Genomic DNA, 9,956 nt, shown 5'->3' on the forward strand with positions numbered 1-9,956 from the left:
CTCGTCGCCAGTGCTCCAACCTACCAATCCGTGGCTGTGAGGTAATCATATCATAAAAATGAACAAAGCTGCATCCATGACCCCTGCTCCTAAAATGTATCGGTAGGGTAACTGGTAGATGCTCATATGCCCACACCTGTAACAATGTAACTCCGCAGCCCAATCCTATGGATCCATGATACACAAACTGATGCAGCTCATAGTACAAGTGTGTTAGCACACATGGTCCCCAGGCATATCTGGTATGCTGTGTAACTAGTGTCTCCAAGGTGCTCCCCAGCCTATAGCCAACCCTCGTGTCGCCCTATCTGGATACAGGAACCCACTGATCACTCCCCCTAGCACTGCTGGTAGTGCCAGTCCTGTCACTGTCATGGTATCGCATGCCACGTGTCTAGCTCTCATCTCTAGTCCGGGATCCTGAAACACTCATCTCAGGGCCTCCCTATCTCCATCTCGATCATAGGATATCAGCTCCCCATTGATCGGTATCCTCAATATCCTGTATACATCCTCCAGGGTGACTGTCATCTCACCCATCAGCAAATGGAAAGTACAAGTCTCAGAGTGCCATCTCTCAACAAGTGCAGTCAGCAAACCCATGTTCGCTCGAAACTCAGTCACATACAGAATGTATCTCAGACCCATAACCTCAATAGTAGCTCGGTCCTCGAATGTCAGCTCTGGTCGTAACCTCTGCATCAACGGGAATCTCTCTTGTGACTCCAACATAGGCAAATACTCCTGCAGTCAAGCAAATCAATCATGTCAATCATAGTGGCATTCCCTGTTCATCACAAAATGTTGCTTTTTATCTTAAGTGCTTATGATACTCTATCCTAGTGACACTCACTGTTCATCACAAAGTGTTGCCTCTATCCTAGTGACACTCACTGTTCATCACAAAGTGTTTCTTCTATCCTAGTGACACTCACTGTTCATCACAAAGTGTTGCTTCTATCCTAGTGGTACTCCCTGTTCATCACAAAGTACTACATGTTTTGTACTCCCTGTTCATCACAAAGTACTGCTCATATTTGCACTCCCTGTTCATCACAAAGTGCTGCTCCTATTGGTACTCCCTATTCATCACAAAGTACTATGTCTTGGTATTCCATGTTCATCACAAAGTGCCTTGATCTATCCTAGTCTTCCCTAGAGGACCTGCTTGAGTGTATCCTCTCAGCAGCTTATCCAATCGACATCGTATGTTCATCACCGAACTGCCGATTTGACCTTGAAGACATAAACACGCCTTTATGACATAAACGTGCTTACAGACTGCATAAACGCACCTGCTATGCACATACGTGCTTGTCCTACATAGACGTACCCACATTTCATAAATGTGCCTGCACAACGCAGACGCGCTCGCATTTGACACAGATGCTTTTTCCTGCACAAACTTGCTTGACACAAACACAGACGCACCTAGCCAACATAGACATGCCTGGCACCAATGCAGACACGCCTACATGTTTTTGACATTATCCTAAAGCACATTTATTGCACTACCTAGCATGCATTTATGACAACAATTAATGTGACAAAGTACAAGGAGGTTTTTGAGGTACTTACCGGCTCTCCTGCATCTGTTGGCCTCTGAAATCGGCGAACGCGATCAAATCTATGAACCAATGCCATCGCTGTTGATTGTTGCTGCTCAATTCTCTCTCTGCACTCTGATCTCTTGAATGTGTGGATGACAATGAGGATGTATTCCCCTTGTGGTCTATTTTATAGACTGTCCTAGCCCTAGCCCTCGTTTCCCGTGTCAGTCTTCTTTATCCCGTGACTCTGTCACTCTATCCTATCCGGTCAGTCCATTCTAGCCTTTCTTTATCATTGAGAGATTGTCTGCGATCTTTCCAGACAATATCATCCAATCTCTCGAGGGGGCATATCATTCCCATCTTGGGCCAACTTTGTATCAGTTCATATTGTCTTCTTTGAAACAACACGACAAGTTGCATTGTCTCAAAGAGGGACAAAATGTAGACACTTAAAATTGTCATGTCTAATTAAATAAATATTTTGTTTATTTAATTACTAAGCCTAATTCTTCTATTAATTAAATAAATCTTTATTTATTTAATTAATTCATTTATCCTCTTCTAGCCTTATTTCTCATTTAAATAAATACATTTATTTATTTAAATTACCCTTTTCCTAAATTAAATAAACATCTTATTTATTTAATTGATCCCACTTCTTCTATTAATTAAATAAATCCTTATTTATTTAATTAATTCATTAACCTTTTCTACCTATGACACATGTCATTCATCTCTTAATTCATACACTACCTACCCTTTCATTATTTTATTATTTCTTCTACCTACACTCTAATCATAGCCGACCATTTATATTTTACACCTCTTAATCTTATCCCTCCATTTCTTATAGTGTCTTCTATATAAGGAGATGCTTCCTTCATTATCAAACCCTAACTAACTGACTACCTAGTTGATTACTCGACTACACTACGCCTTTGCACTTTTACATGCGATCCTACTTGCAACCACATTTCCGTTCTTTGTTGAGCTCTAGTGCACATATAAAATCTGAGAGCAACTATATCAAGCAAGATCAATGGAGATAGGAAGAATGGAGATCCAAACCCTATTGGACATGTGATGGTATAATCTTTGTGATTTTGTTCGATTTACATTGTCTTAGGTAATCTTCATATGTTATGGTGGATCTTTGTTGTTGTTAGGCTAGGGTTTTTTGTGGTTGAATTCATTTAGTCTTTCATTATTGTTCTTATCCATTTTCACCATATACAGATAAAACTCCTTATGATTACTAGTATGGTAGATCACCTAATGTTAGTTACTTTAAGGTTTTTGGTGGTAAATATTTTATCAAGAGAGGTGACTATGCTGGTAAGTTTGATGCTAAGAGTGACAAAGGCATATTTTTTGGTTACTCCACCAAGAGAAAAGCCTACAAATGTTACCACAACTGGACAAAGAGAATCATTGAAAGTGTTGATGTCCAAGTAGATGAGTGTCCTGAAGTTTCAAGAGAAACCAGTGAGGTGAAGAAGGAAGATGAACCTTACATTCTGATTTTGGAGGCACAACCGGTGAAACCAAAAGTTGGTGAAGTGAATGTTGCTGTAACTTACCAGTTCAACTAGAACATGTAGATTTTGCAAAAGATGAAGATAATGAGGAAGAAGAACTTAAATATAATGATCATTTTATTCCAAGGTATGTGAGACTCAATCATAATCCTAACCAGATTATTGGAGATAAAGATGCTGGTGTGTTCAACAAAAGAAGAATACGAGAGAATTTTTGTATGATCTCCACTAGTGAGCCTAGAACAACAAAAGAAGCCTTTAGAGATGATCACTGGATCAAGGCTATGGAAGAGGAGCTTGACCAGATTGAGAAGAACAATATATGGACCCTAACACCCAGACCGGTGAACAAAAATGTAATTGGTACTAAATGGGTATTTAGGAATAAAATGAATGAAGATGGAGTAGTAGTCAGAAACAAAGCCAAATTGGTATGCAAAGGTTATGCACAAGAAGAAGGAGAAGACTATGGCAAGACATTTACACTAGTTGCTAAATTGGAAGGTGTTAGGACTCTACTTGCATTTGCAGCATATAGGGGATTCAAAGTATATCAGATGGATGTGAAGTCAACATTTCTAAAGGGAATACTGGAAGAGGAAGTCTACATTGAACAACCAGATGGTTATGCTTTCACAGATGCAAAGGATATGGTGTGTAAACTACACAAGGCACTATATGGTTTGAAGCAAGCACCAAGAGCATGGTATGAAAGACTACCTTCACACTTGGTGAAGATAGGTTTCCAGAGAACCCATGAAGACAACAATATATATCTCAAGACTAAAGGAGATAAGATATTGTTAGGGATCCCATAGATACTGAGAGGAGGGGGTGAATCAGTATCTGAGTGGTGTATGGAATTTCTTAACTTAAAACATGTAGAACATAATATAATAGTGTACCGGTATGCAAGAAATAATGCAATAAATAGAATCAAGAACATACACATGAAAATCACACCATAACACAAGATTTTAATGAGGAAACCCGATGTGGGAAAAACCTGGGTGGGATTTGTGACCCACAATATTCACTCACTGGCCAATAAGAGAATATTACTTACAATAGGGGCCTGCACATGCAAGAAGGCCAACTGCCTAGAGCTCACTGACTTACAAAAAGGATTATACAAATCCAATATCTTGTACTGCTTTACAATAGCATCTTCAATGTCAGATTCAATACCGGTTTCTGCTCTGTTCTTTACATATACCCCTTAACCTATATTTCGCACAATAGGTCTACCTAATATTTTCCTTTTTGCTTACTTCTATTTTAAATGTCTACAATGATCTCTTTTATATATGAGTCATTTTACAATTTGCCAAGTCGGCTTACACATTTTTACAATAATAAACAAAATATAATATAACAAAATCCTGTCGGCCTCTGTGCCGATATACTTCCTTTCTTTTGTGTCGGTGTTGGTGTCCTGAGTGTCAGTGTAGAGTGTGATCTGCTGATGCCGGCATAATGCCTTTGCCGGTGCCATAAGATTGCAAGGTTGCCATCAATGATAAAACCTTCAATCACATACAATGTCTCATTGGAGTGTGCATATGCCAACAATCTCCCCCTTTGGCATTGATGGCAACACTCATGAGAAATTTCAAAAGTGATCAAAAAATGTGAAGTCCAAAAATGTTACCAAAAATGTGTGAGCTCCCCCTGAGCATATGATTCCTGTCCTATTATTTGAATTTTCTCATCCCACTACTCCCCCTTTGGCATCAATGACAAAGGTTGTCAAGATGTTAGTAGAGTTTGTAGTTTCAACCTTGTAACTGGGTAGTTACAATATGAAAAAGATCTCCCAAAATCAAGTTTATACTGTCCATAAACTTTTTACTATCCTTTATTGTTGTCTCTGTTCTCTTCACTGTACCGGTGAGATTTTGCAAATGCTCTGTCGGTGTTTTCATTCCCTGTATTAGTGCCTTAGATACTTCCTTCCGTAGAGATGCTAGATAGTCCAATCTTGGACTTAGTTTTGATCTCAAATGTTTTGCCTTATTCACTATTCTTTCTTTCTCTCTTTCCAATTTGAGTAGTTCTTTCTCAAAATTTGTTATCTTCTCCTCAAAAACTGATAGTGTATCAGGTGAGTTGACAAAACTATCTGCAAGTTTATTGATCTCATCCTGTACCTTGCTCATTTTCTTGTCTATATCTACAGTCAAAAATTTAGTTTTACAGGTATCTTTGTATAGATTTTTGTACTCTTTCAACAAATTTCATAATTCCAGTAGAAGTGTGTCAAAATCTCTATTACACTTCTTTATTTGTTCATCAAAGAATTTATGTTTTTCAACTTTTACTTTATCCTTCACTGACTCTTCTTTTATTTTTTCAACGTTTTTTGAGATATATTTACGCAGTGTATCCAGTTGTCCTAAAGAATCTTTGTTGTCTATATTACAGTTGGGAGCAATTACCTTCAAAATTGGTATGGTATCATCAATTGCTTTGTAAGCCTGTGAGCTGCAGTCGGTTATTTTCTTGATAGAATCGAGTGGTACCTCAGTCACATTATTTGATTTGAAGCTTGATGATGAATCAACAATCTGAGTACCAGTGGAAGTAACCAAGCTTGTATTGACCTCTGGTAGGTCTGTTTGTGTCTGCATTTCTTTAAGCAATGGTTTTTCACTAGTTGTCGGTGGTACTGTTTCCTTATGTACCTATTCCTGTTCCAAAGCCTTTTGCTCTATTTGTTCCTCTGTTTGTTGAATTGCCTTAGTCCGTGTCTGAGTCTCTACCTTTTGTTCTTTATCTTCTGTCGGTTTCTCCTGTGAGTTATCAATTTCCTCAGCTACCGGAGGCTCACTAGCCATATCTGTCTTATCTATTGTATCTTTGTCTACCACTATGTTGATCTTTTGAGTATCAACATCCAAAGTATATAAAACTTTAGGATTAGGATTATCATCCTATACATCCATACTCTCAGCTATTGGTTGATCTTCAGTAGTTGTTGTTTTTACCGGTGGAGTAATTAAAGGAGGTGGGGGTAAGTTATCTCTGACCTTGATACTAGGTGGTCCACCAACTTTTCCTTTCCCCTTGTCTCTATCTTTTTTATAAACTTTTATGGGTTTGGGTTTCCTGTACTCTTCTTGTTTTTCTTTCTCAACTAGGAATATATCCCATCCATTTTCTATCTCCTCTGTTACCTCATTAACTCTTCCTACCATTAAAGCAATGTGTCGGTGTGCAGTAGAAAATATTGTCTGGTTTGCTTGAGCAATTAGGTCATCAATTTCTTGGGGAGAGTTTACCGGATATATAGCAAGTAGCTTTTCAATCTTTATTTTCTTATCCAGTTCTATCATTGCTTGTCTTCTTGCTTCTAGTCTTTTGAATAGTTCATCAGGAATTTCATTGACTACTTCCATCAAAAATTTCTTGTACATATCCATATGTAATATAACATTATTTTCAACTTGCTCTTTTTCATCAGCTGTTAGAGTGTCATATATTTTCTCTATGTTCTTAAATTTACCTTCCTCTGTGATTTCATTCAGTAGTATATCAAGAGGGGCCAAGTCTTTGTTTGTCCTTTTCTTCTTCTTGGGTGTCAGTTTCTTCTTTGGTGTGGCCTTTCTTACCAGAGATCTCACTGCTTGTTGCTTTTGCCTTGTCCTCCTGTGTGAGGGTGTGGTTGTCGGTGAGGGATCTATTTTCCTTACAACTCTTTTGAAAGTTGCAGGCATGTCACTCCCTGAAGAAGTACCTACCGGTGATAGGCGAGTTTTAGGTTGTGGAGCTTCTAACTCATCCTCTGTTATACCGGTTTTCTTCAGTACATCTTCTTTGATGATTTTTGCTTGTCTGGAACCTTTCCTTACAATTGCCTCAACCTTTTTCACTTTTTTCTTTGATTGTATTTGGCTTTCAATGGTTTTTCCACTACCAAATACTTCTTCCTTAGGTTCTCTGGGGGCTTCCAAAAGTGCTTTAGCATATGTTTCAACTATGTGATCATCTATTTTATAGCCCATCTCGGTTACCCGAACTATCCTTGGGATGACTGCTTCCATCCAGATTTCATCTTTCTTGATTACAAAGCATATTTCATCTTTGTATTTGTCTACAATCTTTTGTGATAACCTTATTCTTTTCTTCATTTTGGCCTTTAATGCTTGAAAAAATTCATGAATATTGTTTTCCTTGTTTTCACCCATGTTATTGAATAGTTATGTTAATAGTTTGCCTACCAGTATATCATATCCAAGTTCTTTGTAACCTATACCGGGAACCTATTTTGTTATGTGTAGCATCAAACATACTAACAGATTTCTAAACCTGAAAGTTCCTTTCTTGTCCTTCTTGATCTTTCCAAGGTTGTCAATTAATTCATCTTTTAACCACTCACATATATCAATTTTTGCATTATCTGTGATCATATCATAAGCACTCTTAATGCATAAGCTTGAAACTAAATTAAGTCTATTTGCATGAGTAGCTTTATATCCTAATATCATGCTAATGAATCTCACATTGATATCTGTTACATCATTAAATCTTAGGGACCTCTTGTTGAATGTTGCACTAGTTAGGTTTATAACTAGGTCATTGGAAACCTTCTTGGTTTTATCTGGTCTTTTACCGGTGGTCGGTAACCTTGTGATAGCTTTCACAACTTCCTTGGTGATCTTGTAGACTGCATCCAACCAGAAAAACTCACCATGTACCCTGCTTAAGACTATCCTAATCACATCCTTGGGAAATTCAGGAATGCTAAGGATCTCTGTAAATCCTAGGGTCTCAATGATCTTGTGTTCATCTTTTACATTGCTGGTTTTATCACATATCACAGTTTTAAACATGGTTTTAATTTCTTCATCTCCTAACTCTTGAATGTTGCAATGGATGTACATTCTGGTGTCTTCGGCATAAACAACTCCCTTAGGAATTTGAGAAAAAGCACCTAAGGTATCATCTTTCTTTGCTACCTCGGGAACTAACTAAAATACGGGCCTAGGCCTTTTTATCACTTCAACAACAGTAGGGTTTGCTATATATTCAATTGCAGAGGTGGATGCCATGATTAAATACCTTTTACTGCCTTAGGATGGATGATTGTTTGGAGTGTTCTTGCTTCTTGCTCGAAATGCCTTAGCTCGGAGTCTTCGCACTCTTCCTAAATTTGAAATCTTGATGAAATGAAATCGAGCCAAAACCTTGATTATATAGTGTCTTTTCACCATCTACCTCATTAATTGCATGCCGGTTAAGTATTCACTTAACATTGTTTGTCGATAATCAGTAATTTCCAACTTCTTATCTCTAACCGAGGGAATAATAGCACATGTATCAATAGATTGCCAAACCCTCAAGGAAATTTTCTTCAATTAGATGAAGAACTTCCTGCTGGTGGAGCACTGCTCTATCCTTCTGGTGAAGCATCACTCTATTCTACCGGTGAAGCATTGGTTGGTTCTACTGGTGGAGTATTCCCAATATTTAGATCAACTTTTTTAATCCATTGTTTTGAGAATTCTTGCTTAACCTCTTCAACTTTTTCTTTACCTTTCAAGCTAGAACTTTTGTTGTCTACCGATGTTCCTTTACTTCTACAGAATTTAGCAATATGCCCAATCTTGTTACATGCATAACAAGTTACATTATTTTTCTGAATAGCTTTCCCATAACCTATGCTGGTTTGTGTTCTGCATTGATTAGATAAATGTCCAAATCTTCCACAAACATAACATCTCACATTCATTCTGCAGTTTTTAGAGTTGTGACCAACTTTGTTGAATTTAGAGACCGGTGGGTGTGTTGATATTCTAATAATTTCTAGATCTACATTCATTTTCTCTATGACCATACTTATTATAGTTAAATCATTTTCCATTGAATTTATAAGCATTAGGTTGTCTTACCGATTTGCTATGATCCTGAGTATTTGCAGTACTGGAGCTTTCACCAACTTCAAAGCCAATTCCAGAAGTGTCACCTTTAGGTTTTTTATTCTTCAACAAAATGCCAAGTTCCTCTAAGCTTTTCTTGAATTTTTCTTTATGTTGATTTGTAGTTTCTAGTTCTCTTTCTAAGACTTCTTTTTGTCTCATTAGTTCATTTGAGTCATTATCAGTATGCATCAGATCTATGTTCAACATGTCATTTTCATAGCTAAGTCTTTTGTTCTCATTTGTTGCATCACTTAGTCTTCTAGTCAATTCTTCTTCATTTTTCTTCGTATCCTAAATCTCTTTGCAAAATCTCATAGTCATATCCTACATCTCATTCTTTGTTGTCATGATCTCTTGTTTCAACTTGCTTATCATATCATTAAGTGATTCCTTTTCATCATTCTCATTTTGCAATTTTTCACAAAGTTCTCTTCTCTTATTTCTTGCAACAGTAAAATTTTCTTGAAGTGCCTGAATGATGTCATGAGTTGCCCTTAAATCATCTTCTAGTTTGATATTTTTCAATTTTTCTACATCATAGTCTGTAAGAGCTCCTTCCAGTTGCTTCATCAGATTTTCCATCTTTACCGGTGTCAAGATCTTCCTCAAGTTGTTAGGATTTTGAAAATAGAGGACCAAGCTCTGATACCAATTGTTAGGGATCCCACAGATATTGAGAGGGGGGGGGTGAATCAGTATCTGAGTGGTGTATGGAATTTCTTAACTTAAAACATGCAGAACATAATATAATAGTGTACCGGTATGCAAGAAATAATGCAATAAATAGAATCAAGAACATCCACATGAAAAGCACACCATAACACAAGATTTTAATGAGGAAACCCGGTGTGGGAAAAACCTTGGTGGGATTTGTGACCCACAATATTCACTCACTGGCCAATAAGAGAATATTACTTACAATAGGGGCCTACACATGAAAGGCC

Source organism: Cryptomeria japonica, chromosome 10 (assembly GCF_030272615.1).
Source record: "Cryptomeria japonica chromosome 10, Sugi_1.0, whole genome shotgun sequence".
Classification (NCBI taxonomy): Eukaryota; Viridiplantae; Streptophyta; class Pinopsida; order Cupressales; family Cupressaceae; genus Cryptomeria; species Cryptomeria japonica.